The sequence below is a fragment of the Hermetia illucens genome, chromosome 1 (genome assembly GCF_905115235.1).
Source record: "Hermetia illucens chromosome 1, iHerIll2.2.curated.20191125, whole genome shotgun sequence".
Classification (NCBI taxonomy): domain Eukaryota; kingdom Metazoa; phylum Arthropoda; class Insecta; order Diptera; family Stratiomyidae; genus Hermetia; species Hermetia illucens.
Window position 1 is genome coordinate 28488594 of NC_051849.1, and position 12067 is coordinate 28500660.

The 12067-nt window shown below is 45.4% G+C and overlaps 1 protein-coding gene across 1 annotated transcript in view; it reads right to left on the bottom strand.

Moving 5' to 3' along the window:
• Positions 1-12067, bottom strand: part of LOC119661342 — a 268028-nt gene that overhangs the window by 79133 nt on the left and 176828 nt on the right. The gene's annotated exons all lie outside the window — the stretch shown is intronic.

Here is a 12067-nt window from a genome sequence, read left to right on the forward strand (position 1 = left end):
CAAAGCATAGCTTATCTGGGAGACAAATCGACCAATTCGTTCGGCAATTAAATACTTTTTCCTAAGCCGAAACTGGTGGATATACAAAAGCATAAAAAAAAACGAACAGACCGGATGTCCTAACAAAGGGTCGAACAGGAAACAAACAAGTTGGTGAGGAAGAATAACTTCCTTTTTGCCGAAGCTGGGATGGATGGATCTTTACTATCCATCGGGATAATGCGACAATGCGACAATTTACAGTTTTCAGGAACGTAGCCACCTTGTAATGTGTATGTTTTCCATTTGGTGGGGCATGTCACGTCAACCACACCTATGTGCCATTGCACGGGGTTCACTGAAATTCCCTTCAGCTCCCCCCAGGACTTCCCGAGATGCTCGAACTCTTCCTCTACTGTTCTGTTCCAAGTGCTTTTGGGGCGACCCATCTGCTGGCCATCTTGGGAGAGTGGATTTCAATGTATGGCATAATCAGCAATTCGCCTCTCCTTGGTGTGTGATCTATTGTATCTATTCGCATTCCGATCACATCGCGTAGGGATGTCAGGCTCGTTTGTCGATCAACTTCTACGCAGACAGCTGTTGAAAAAGGCTTAGAAACATCGAGTGGCAGTGGGGGCTACTTTCCATGTGCTTCTCCGATATAGCAAGACAGAAACAACACTAGTACAATACGGTCTCTTAATCTTGGTGTTTAGATAACTGAATTCACAAGGCAAGACTCAAAGAGGTTCTAGCGCTGCTAATGCGTAAAAGAACATTCAGTTTGATGTCACCGTCAGCAAAAACTACCCTTCCTAGAAGTTCATCGACGCCTTCGATGCTCAACCCATTGATAGATAGAGAGAGTATGATGATCCGTCATATTGAAAACCTGGATTTTATTGGTGTTTATCTTCATTCCAAATCTAACTTCCTCTCTTTTCAAATCCAGGGCCATTTGGCCAAGGTCCATGAACAAATGGGAGAGCAAGCAGATGTTATCAGAGTAGTAGAGGTATTTGAGAAAAGATATCATCGATCAATTAATACATCCGCGTTCTCCGGACAAGGCAGAATAAAGAACGACACCGATAATACGTTGTTCATCCTGTGGAAAGTTTTCTCGAAATCGATGAGGAGTGGCAGGATGACGAGTTGGTAGTCCGAAAATGACCCACAAGGTGTTGATGAGGTCAATATAGGAGGATCTGAAGCAGAAACCAACCTGTTCTCTGTCGATCAAGCTTTCCAGATATTCTTTAATGCGCTCCAAGATTATTTTAGGTATTATCTTTGTAATTGTTACACTCTCTGGAAAAGGTGTCGAATTTCTAGGATCTCCGTACGGAAGTGGGAAATTGCAGAAATTCCAGGCCCAGCGGTTTTACTCCTTTTGGATGTATTGATAGCCAAGATATAAGAGACGGAACTTCACCAGATATGATACGGTTACGAATCGTCACGAAGTGCTCTTTTCACCTTTTTAGTTGCTCCGGCGACCGTTAACGTCCTTCACAGGACCATCAAAGGATTTGCGACCACATGCAGGTGCTTCTCTGTTGTGCGATATACATATCTGAAATAAATCATTGCGTTCTGCGGCATCTTCCAGTCCTCTTACTAGCACAATAGTAAATTCTCTTTTGCCACGACGTACACTATGCTGAAGTTCTTGGTATTTCGCTTGGTATCGGAGTTCGAATGCGTCACCTCCGCCATCACTTGCAGCCGTGAATCGGACCTTCAGTTTCCTCCGTTTATTAATCCGCTTCTAAGTTTCCGCAATCAGCCAGATCTTATGATGCCATTCGGAACGTAGCCGATAATCTCAGTAGCATCTGAGGAAAGAGCATTTTTTATGGTGACTCAATGTTCATGGATATTTTTATGTGAGTTACTCAGTACATCTGCGGACGGCTTAACAAGATAGCTTCTCCACTGTCGAGGTACAGCTGGATCATACGGCGGATGCAATACGCAAACGACCATCAAATGTTGATTCCTTTGGAGTTCAATGCTAATTGGCTGATCGTGAAGTGTTCAATTTGATTGCGCGTACGGTGTCGATCAATTGAAACCGAACCAACATTATGGTAGGCTCTGCGCTCGGACAATGTACCACTCATGATGAGGCAGTGGAAGCTGGAGAAATCCGCAAACCTCCTACCGTTATCGCTGCGGTCACCAAGGTCAGGTTTTCCAATCACAGGTCCGAGCATGGTGTTGTCAGAGCCTCTCTTGGCATTCAGATCATCCATCAGAATCCCAATGTCACTTTTAGGAAGCTTCTGCGGAATTGTGCCTAATTGCTCGTAGAAAGCATGCCTAATGCATCAAAGAAAGCTCCACTATATCGGCAGTCTCCGTTTGTCTATAGCGGAATGGAGCGGAATCTTGCAGTCAAGATTTATCCAGAAACCGCTTTCCAGGCAAGACAGGATTTTAGTTCTGTATGTTTCTCCTTTTCCAGTGCTTTATGTGCTAACAGATCTTCTTTTAAATCAGGCAATTTGCTTTCGTTTACGTTTCAACTCTCGTGTCTTTCTCCTGAGGATTTCGATGTGGCATGCAGGGAAGCTGCTGTTAATACCTCATTGGTGAAATGCATGAACTCGAAACTTGATTCTCCAAACGTCATATGGGAAAGTCAAACGAGAGACACAGGTGACGCCTCCTCAATATAAGGTTGGTGGGAACGCGTGCAAACGGAGATGGAATAAGTGAAATCCTTGGTGCCCAATATGATTTCTAAGAAAAGAGGTACCTACGGCGATATCCTTCGGAAAGTTAAAGCCTTTCTGACAGACTTGGGCGGGAGTGTCGTCATATCAGGCGTACAAAAGGAATACGTGATGCTGGAGCGAAATAAATCCTGCGAGAAGACAGTGAATTGTTTTTGCGGTCAGGTGGAGAAGGTGCTAGGTGAGCAAGCAGACGTAAAACCTGGAAAGCAACAGATAGTAATCGAGTGCAAAGACCCGGTTTAGGTCACATCACGAGAGGATATCTGTGCTGCGCTAAGGGAACAATTCGACCTTCACGGAATAAATGAAAATGGGATCAAAAAGATGAAGGAAGCACATGGAGGTACACAGACCGTTATTATTAGCTTGCCGGTAGAATCAGGGATTAAGCTGATTACCGCGGGCAAGGTAACAATTGTTTGGGTCGGGTACCGACTTAGGGAGCAAGGATCTCTCAACAAATGTTTCAGATGCCTCGATTTCGGTTACAGCAGCATGTATTAATGAGTACGATAGGTCGAGAAGGTGCAGGAACTGCGGAGAAGAGGGCCACCTTATCAAAAATTGCACTGGAGATCCATGATGCATGTTGTGCAAGGGAAAAAAGGGAGTGGAAGACGTAGGTTAAATGAGGTTGATACAAATCAACCTCAACCATTGTGAGGCAACTCTAGATTTGCTTTCGCAAACCATTCGAGAGTCGAATGTGGACGTGGTGGTACTTCGTGAACCTTACTGAAATTACGTTTGCGCTACTTCTGTGAGAGATTCATCAGGAAACGCGGCGATATGGGCATGTAGACGGCAAGCGATTCAAGAGACAAAGGCATTTCCGGTGTTCATATCTACAACTGTTACGCTCCTGTCAGTGAAACATTAGCGCAATGGGAGGCAATTCTATACAGCTTGATATTGGACGCTATAGACTGGGGAAATCGCGTGAGGAGTTCTAGGGACCAAATCCTGCTTGAAACCTTCGCGTAGCTGGACATCGTAGTAGCCAACGTTGGATGCGTACCCACCTTCTGAGGCAGAGGGCTAAGCTCGGTTGTCGATCTGACTTACCTCAGTACCTCGTTGGCGAGAGGGATGGTCTGGCATATGAGCGAACACTACACATACAGTAACCATCAGGCCATTTTAATCGACATCAGGAACGGGGGAGTAGTCAGTCGAGTCACCAACAGAAGTAGCAAAACGAGGATGGCTGGGTGGTCCACTGGAGCTTTCGACGAAAGGCATTCCTGGCGGTTTTAGAAGGAGGTCATGACCCGCCGGGAATGGCGCTGGTAAAAGTGAGCCAGTTATGTTGACGGGTAACTGAGGCATACGACTCTACAATGCCGCGACGGAAGTTCTACCACAGTAGGAAACCAAACTACTGGTAAAACCAAGAAATTTCGCTGTTCAGAGCATCGTGTCTGCGAGTGAGGAGGCTTTGTGAAAGGACCAGAGGGAAGCCAGAACATCGACCGTCGGAGAGGCAATACTGCGATCTTCGAAGTAGCTTCAAGAGGGCTACACGGGAAGTAAGCTACTAGCAGTTGTACTTTGAGGGAAATACGAACCGTGGGGCGCTGTTTACAAGGTTGTAATGCACCAGATTCGTTGACAAAAATCATCTCAAGTTACATACCCTTGTTCAAAATGTCCCACAACAGGAAGAAAGTGGGCTTCATCCAATGGTTCAACAGGACGTCTGCGAATTCCTCGGGGTGATCGAGGAGGAATTGCGCGAGATTGGACGGAATTCCAAACAAAGCCCTGAATTCGACTGCTAAAATCAAGTCCGCATGGTTTATAAGTACATTTGAGTCGTACATAGTCAAAGGAGTGGCCAGTGGAACATAATATATGACGGAGTGCTCAGTCTTCGCGTGCTAAAGGAGGCAACATTGCTTGGTAGTAGTTGCGAAACACCACCACGACGTGGAATTGAATGCAAGTGAAATCATTCATGCCATCAAAGCATGGCTCCAAATGGTGAAATTGGACCTGGCGGAAAATAAGACGGAGGCGATTCTTATTACCAATCGTAGATGAGGCAAAACTGTCAAAATCTGGGTTGGTAGTCATAAGGTCATCAATGATACGTGGGGATAATGATTGATGCCTGGACTATGCGCGCGAAGAGGCAGCGAAGGTTAGCTCTTCTCTAGTAAGGATGATGCCTAATATTGGAGGGCCAAAATCTAGCCGTCGGCTGGTGTTGCAGGGGTGGTAAAATCTAGTTTGTCTGGGCGTGTGCACTGGATAATACAGTGAACCAGGGAAAGGTAAGTTCGGCATACCGGCAGATCGCGTTGAAAGTGTGCAATCCATGTCGGACGTTATTTGGTGAGTCAGTGTGTGTTATCGTTGGGACTATTTCCTTGGATCTTCTAGCGAATGCGGCACACTGTCTTCACCGGAGAAGAAGAGTGAATCTGGCGGAAATGACTGCGGGCTTCCAAAAAGCGACCAGGAAGGAGCAATACAGGAGACGGCAGCAACGGTGGGATAATTCCGAAAAAGGCCGCTGGACTCATACCCTGATCCCATGTATTGAGAAGTGCGTCGAGCCTACCACCTAACGTAATTCCTGACGGGACACGGTGGATACAGGAAGTACTTGCATCGCTTCGGCCGACGACCCAGACTGTCCCCCAGACTGTCCATAATTTCATGATGGAAATACTGAGGTTCGAAGCAAATTGGAGTGCGATAAACGTGACATAAACTGTGATGCAGGAAAAGCTGCAGGAATTGGAACGAATCCGGAAAGCGCGACGGACGCGTGACTTAGTTGTTGAGGTGTAAACCAGAGCCCTCCTTGCGAAGTAATATTTCACGGTGGCCCCGCGGGGATATGCACAGAGAAGTGGGGGAGGTTTTAGTGGGTGAGAATCCCATCACTACTGCAACCTGGCGCAGCAGCGTCTTTTTAAGATTTTCACCTCCACCCATAAAAAACTTCTTCTAGCAAGCGTATGGGTGCTCCTTTACCGTTGAAACTGTTACTCTTGCGTGTTAACTCAGAAAGAAATGTAAGAAGTTACTATGTCATCAATCAGTTCTAATAGCTTCTACTGATACAACTGGTGAGGGTACACACCACCTATTCGCATATGTGCTATTCCAATTTTCCATTCTTCTCATCCCATGGAGTGTTTAGTCCACCTCCTTTCATTGCTTTGTTATACCACCTAAGGTGCGCTAATAAAAACATGAAATTCTCTGGCAAACTGTTATTATCACTCCTGCAATTACAACATTGCCATATTTGTACAGATATGTACATGAGTTTGTCAGAACACGCATCGACAACAGCTAACCAGGTAGTCGTTACAGCACCGATCGCCATATCACATGGCTCAACATCTAGGTAACACATATGTGAACAGGTGTTTAACTGCCTCAGCACAGCTACTACACTTGCATAAAAAGAATCAAACATCCGGACAGCCTAGGCGATTATTTCTTTGACATCCTCAATTAATTACAATGAGCACGGGCACTTTGCAGACCATTGTAGCTGAAGCTAGCCCCACAATCAGCCAGACGCACTGCTGCGTTTCTAGCCAGCTCGAGCACACGGCCATGTCGGACCCCTATCAGCTTCTTTCAAAAGCGTTAATCACTTCTTGGACATTCATTTAAATTGTATCTTAGATGGTGTTTAGCAAATAATCGTATCCCCAATTTAGATGCTTCTCAGCAGGGTCACTATTATCATCAAAAAGAGCTCGAATCGCAGAGTGACTAGAGCAAATGAATGAATGAATGAATTGTTTGGATATGATGAACACAAAAATCGCACGTTGATGATGCCGCCAGCATCTCAATCTCAATGGCAAGAGTCTATTGTCTTTGAATGACAACAAAAGAAGACGGAAAACAAAAGCCCGTGAATAAAAAACACTCCAAAATAAACGTGAGCGAAATTTCATAGCAAATGATAGTGAAAACGAACCTCTGCACCGGAGGTATCTATCTCGGCAGAATCTGGAATACAAAGATGAAGTATTAAGGCCAAGGCTACAGTAAATAATGACAAAAAATCTGCAAACAGCCTATTATTGGATTTCAAGTGGGGCCATCGATGGACTAAGACAATGATGTGTGACGGCTGTGCTGGAGTGCTTTGCCTTCTGTCTAATTAGCAATTAACTTTTGCACCTTCATCGAGGCAGAAGACAAACTACCTACATTCTGATGGCAAACTATCTATTGGATAGTGTAAGCACAGGTAAATAACAATGAATGATATTCGATTGGCGTTTTGATTGCTTAATGGATGGCAGGTTATTTTGAGGGTGCAGAGGATGGAAGAGCAAAGGTTAGTGGGTCAAAGGCCAAGTTGGCTTCATTGGGATGAGACTCACATCTCACTTGTGCTAGGAATGCTTATTGTTGCCTACGGCCCGTCTATGGCTTATATCCACGTGAATTTCTCAAAACTTCAGGTTTTATGACAAACATTTAAGATTAGATAAAACTTGAAGAAATTGTAACACCTGCAACTCCAATTTACAATGTGGAAAACCAACACCCAGTGTCTACCGCTAGGTCAGCCAAAAAGAATAGTACAGCAACTTCCTTAATGAGACGAACTGGAGATCTGACTACAGCCGGCCTGTCGGTGACACTATTGCCTAACTCTTCTAAAATACGGGGAAGGAAAGCTCGGCAGAAGAAACCTTTAGCTGCAAAAGAGAAGGGACTACAGGCTTGCTTGTCAAAACCTTTTGGTCCACCTGTACCCGGAAAAATGGAAGAAAGGGAAGCTGGTAAAGTGGACGCAACTGGTCTAACGCCGGTATGTGAAAACAGATCCATGCAGCCCGGATTCTGTGAAAATGGGAGGGCCCCTAGTCGACGACAATGGAAGGCACTGCGAAAGAAGACGAAGTTTCTTGGAAATAAGGACATGGACGTTGCTACACCACCAAGTGTGGCGTTATCCAGAGATATCGGACGCATGAAATCCACACTGAACGCAGCAGATGGTTTTCATATTAGACTGCACTTATGGCTACAAACATAAGAGTTAGTCAATTAACCTGTAAACAAGCCAAAGATTCTTCCTATCTACTGGCTGCAAAGCTGGCAAAGTTGCCGGACTGTCCTTATATTGGGTTGGGAAAAAAATAATGTCGTATTTGTGATCGAATTTTAACGCTTTATTTATCATAACATACTTAGAATTATTCGATTTAAGTCAAATATGCCCTGTTTTGTTTGCAAACTTATTGTCATTTAGAAGGCAACTCCATTATCCCTCTCTTATAAACCTCTCCCCCCCCCCCTCCTTATTTCTAAAAAACTCAGACAGCCAGTTTTCGCAAGTCTCTTTTGAGGCCAACTTAGTAGCACCAAGAGCGTTTCGCATGGACCGGAAGAGATGGTAATCCCTTGGTGCCAGGTCCGGACTATACGGTGGGTGTGATAGGACATCCCATCCGAGCTCCCGTAACAAAGATGTGTGAGGCAACAGAAGACCATTCCTATTGACCAATCTTGGCCGCTTCTGGTCAATCGCCTGATTCAAACGGTCGAGTTGCTCACAGTAGAAGACCGAATTGAGGGTCTGGCCATAGTTGAGCAGCTCATAGTGGATGACTCCCTTTCAATCCCACCAAACACACAGCAAAACCTTCCTGGGCGTCAAACCGGGCTTGGTGATGGTTTGCGCCGGCTCGCCGTGCTTCGACTACGATCTTTTTCGCTTGAGGTTTTCGTAGGTGATCCATTTTTCATCACCAGTCACCATCCGTTTCAAAAATGAGTCGAATTCGTTCCGTTTCAGCAGTGCATCGCAGGCGTTAATTCGGTCCAACAGATTTTTTTCCGTCAACTCGGGTGGCACCCAAACATCCAGTTGTTTTTGGAATCCAATCTTTTGAAAATGGATCTAAACGGTTTTATGGTCCTTATCCAGTTTCTGGTCAATCGAGCGAATGCTCACATGCCGGTTTACTTGGATGATTTCGACGATTTTATCGGTTTCTACGACGATTGGCCTACCAGTACGGGGTGTATCTTCGACATCCACTACATCAGAACGAAACCGATTGAACCAACGCTGTGCTGTGTGAATTGTTACAGTATCGGACCCATAAACTTCACAAATTTTTTCGTCCGCCTTCGTTGGATTTTTACCTCTCAGAAAGTAAAAACGTAAAATATGACGATTTTCTTCCTTAGTGGACTCCATTTTTGACGCGCTATAACTTGAAACTGAAATGTACGGTCATAAAACTGTCAAAGAGATACCTGTAGCCCAGACTGTCGTCTTCAAATCACCGTATAGTATGACCCGATGCGATAAGTACACCACAAGATATATTTAAGTGTCGCCATCTATTGACAAAATACGGCATTACCCCAACCTAATATATTTCTGGTTCAAGAGCCATGGGTTCGTTTTAACAGAATCTGTGGTATTCGATTAGTCAAGGGGACTAGGATCTTCTTCGATGAAAGATGCTTGAGACCGAGGGCCTGTGTTCTGATGTCAAAATTGTTAGAGGAAACAACGCTGAGACAATTCTCTTCCCAGGACTTTGTTACGGTCAACTTAGAATGCCAGGATAATGGTAAGAGGAGAAACGTCACAGTTGTCTTTGCCTACTTACCCTATGATTCTTTGTGCACTCCGCCGATGGAAGAACTAAGAGATCTGGTAGTGAATATAAGAGGCTCGTTAAACGTTCGAAACGAGACTTTTGTAGAGCATACTGTGAGGAACTGGAAGATGAAAGGGAGACTTCCAAGTTGTACAGAGTCCTTAATAAGGATGAGTCGGGCAAGTTGGACTTTCTTAGAAAACCGGATGGTACTTTCACGAACTCCAGAGTTGAGTCCATACAGACTCTCTTGGAAGTACACCACCCGGGAGAACAGGTCTCAGAAGTGAGAAGAAGAGAATTGGCGGTTTCTGCAAACCTTTCAACACAAAGGTGTTGCAAGGGGAATTGGAACACTGCGAGAGCGGCTGTTACCAATGAAAGGCGAGAGTTGATATACTATGATTTGAACACTTTAAAGCACCTGGTATAGATGGCATCTATCCAGCGATGCTAAAGGAGGGTATGGAGCATTTAGAGCGATTTTTAAGTACTATTTTCCGAGAATGTCTTGCTCTGGGCTACGTGCCTTCCTCTTGACAGAAGGTGAAGGTAGTCTTCATACCAATGCCTGGGAAAGATGACTATTCTAATCCAAAGAGTTTGAGGCAAATCAGCCTAACATCATTTTCGTTGAAATGCCTGGAGAGACTGGTTGAGCGTCACATTCGCGAGAAGGCGCTAAAGTCGCACCCCCTGAATGAAATCCAACATGGTTACCAACGTGGAAAGTCCTGTGAGTCTGCTCTTTATTCTTTGGTTTCAAAAATAGTAGTATGTAGTAGTATGCTGACCAACTTACTACTATGCGAACTGCAAAATCTGTCAATACATGTTTAAGTTTATGCGGATGATGTGGCTGTGCTGACTGTTGGTTAAGATCTCGGAATGGTGTGTAGAAATACATAACGCGTCGTTGATTTGATTGACAGTTCGTACCTCAGGCTTGGACTTTCAGTAAATCCAAATAAAACCACAATGATATTATTTACAAGAAGGAGGAAACTGAATGGTCTTTGCCTTCCAGAGATGAGGGGTTCAACCCTTCAATTCTCCGAAGAAGTGAAATATCTGGGAATTATCCTAGACAAGAAGCTTCTTTGGAACAAATATGTAGAAGTAAAGATGAAACTAGCTCTCACAGCTTATGGGCTGTGTAGGCAGACCTTTGCCTCGACATGGGGATTTAGCAGCTCAATTGTACGACGGAGTGCTTGGCCTACGCGTGATGGAGGAGGCAACGCTGATTGGTTTTGCAGACGACCTGGCGGTAATTGCAATTGCATAGCATCCTGAGGATGTGGAGCTTTATGCAAATGAAGCCATTCATACCATCAAGTCATGATTACGAATGGCGAAGCTAGACATGGCGCACGAAAAGACGGAGGCGGTCCTCATTACCAACCGCAGGAAGAACAACACGGTTAATATCCGGGTTGGAAATCGTGAGGTCGTCTCAAAATCAATTATCAAATATCTGGGGGTGATGATCAATGCCAAGCTGAGTTTCATGGGATAATCGAAGTGCGCGTGAGAAGGCAGCAAATGCTAGCTCATCCCTTGCAAGGATGATGCCTAACGTGGGGGGGCCGAAGTATAGTCGCAGGGTACTCATCGCAGGAGTGGTGAAGTCGATGCTGCTATACGCGGCGCCTGTCTGGGCGGAAGTGTTGAACCACGCTGTAAACCGGAGGAAAATACGTTCGGCATACCGGCTAATTGCGCTAAGGATGTGCAGCGCATTTAGGACGGCGTCGACGGAGGCAGTGTGTGTTATTGCGGAAATGATCCCAATAGATCTTCTAGCGAGCGAGGCACACTGGCACTACAAAAAACGGAAGGCAAATCCAGTCGAGGTGAATGCGGATTTCCGAAAAACCATCAGGAGAAAGTTTTGCGCAAGTGGCAACAACGGTGGGATAACTCCAACAATGGCCAGTGGACCCATACATTGATCCCGTGTATCGAGAAATGGGTTGACCGAAAGCACGGAGAATTGAATTACCACCTGACACGGTTCCTTACGGGACACGGTGGCTTTAGGAAGTACTTGCATCGCTTCGAGTTGGCCGAGTCTCCCAACTGTCCTGAGTGCGGTGCTATACTCGAGGACCCGGAGCACGTTATGTTCCATTGTCCCAGATTTCTGCAGCAGAAAAGGAGATTGAACAGCATCCTTTGGGCAGACATCGAACCCTCCAACCTGGAGGAAGAGATGCTGAAGTCGGAGAAAAGCTGGATGGAATTAAGCAGTAGCCGTGGTGCAGACAAAACTCCTGGAGTTGGATTGAGCTCGGAAGGCGGCGCGACGGAGACGTGACATGGACGAGTTGGTGTAGCGAACCGGAGCCTCCCCCGCGAAGTAATACTTCACGGTGGTCCCGCGGGGAGGGGCGGAAGAGTGGGGGTGGTTTTAGTGGGTGCGAATCCCACACACTGCTGCAACCTGACGCTGCAGCGTCTTTCTAAGATTTCCACCTCCATCCATAAAAAAAAGAGTCATTGGGAGAACTGAGTGTAGTTTTCACAACGCCTTCCGATTCTCGGATTCCCATACATCTGTTTGGTAGAACATATGATGTTATCTTGAAACGGAGAGAAAACTGGGACGAACCAGAAGAATGCATGTCAGGATATACTGACGTCTTCTACACCGATGGCTCATAGACAGAAGGTCGTTTTGGAGCAGAATCTATCTCTCGAATTAAAACGTGAAGTGGACTTTTCCTTTGG